The 572-nt window shown below is 48.8% G+C and overlaps 1 non-coding gene across 1 annotated transcript; it reads right to left on the bottom strand.

Annotated features, from left to right (window-relative positions):
- Nucleotides 1-234: 234 nt before the first annotated feature.
- On the bottom strand, nt 235-341 carry LOC116548884. Its single transcript, XR_004267596.1, has one exon. It is a non-coding gene; the product is annotated as a U6 spliceosomal RNA (small nuclear RNA).
- Nucleotides 342-572: the final 231 nt, after the last annotated feature.

The following is a 572-nucleotide window of genomic DNA, read 5'->3' as shown; positions in this document are numbered from 1 at the left end:
AACAGGTGGTGGCAGTGGTGAAACAGGAGAGTTCCCTGACCCCCCTTGCAGAATGTGTGACAGGGGTGTGGCTTACCCGTTTGGTCTCCACCACTGCTCAAACCCCTGGCAAGAGGGGGAACATGTATACGGGCAGGTACAGGAGCGAAGGCAAGTGCTTTGGGATCCAGCTCCATGGTAGTGTCTAGGGGTGGGCACCTGGGGCCCCACTGTTACGATTTTTGTTTTTTTTTTTTAAATATGGAACGCTTCACGAATGTGCATGTCATCCTTGCGGAGGGGCCAGGCTAACCTTCTCTGTATCGTTCCAATTTTAGTATATGTGCTGCCGAAGCAAGCACTACAATGCTTTTTTAGCTTTACCATCTCCAGACAGTTTAAATGTTAACCAACTCAATAGATCTTCCGTTTTGCAAGAAGAGGACCACTGTGACAGCTTTTGATATCCCAAGCTCTTGCCCAACATCCCAGAAGAATTGGGTCACATATGGACTTGGGTTTTATTGAGTGGTGGAGGTGGTTCGCAGTGGGATGGATGGTGAGTTGGAAGAGGAATGGAGTGGGAAGATGAT

Source organism: Sapajus apella, unplaced genomic scaffold (assembly GCF_009761245.1).
Source record: "Sapajus apella isolate SASKATOON/1434 unplaced genomic scaffold, GSC_monkey_1.0 scaffold5, whole genome shotgun sequence".
Taxonomy (NCBI): Eukaryota; Metazoa; Chordata; class Mammalia; order Primates; family Cebidae; genus Sapajus; species Sapajus apella.
The sequence above is the reverse complement of the archived record's forward strand: the minus strand, read 5'-3'. Positions and strand labels throughout refer to the sequence as shown.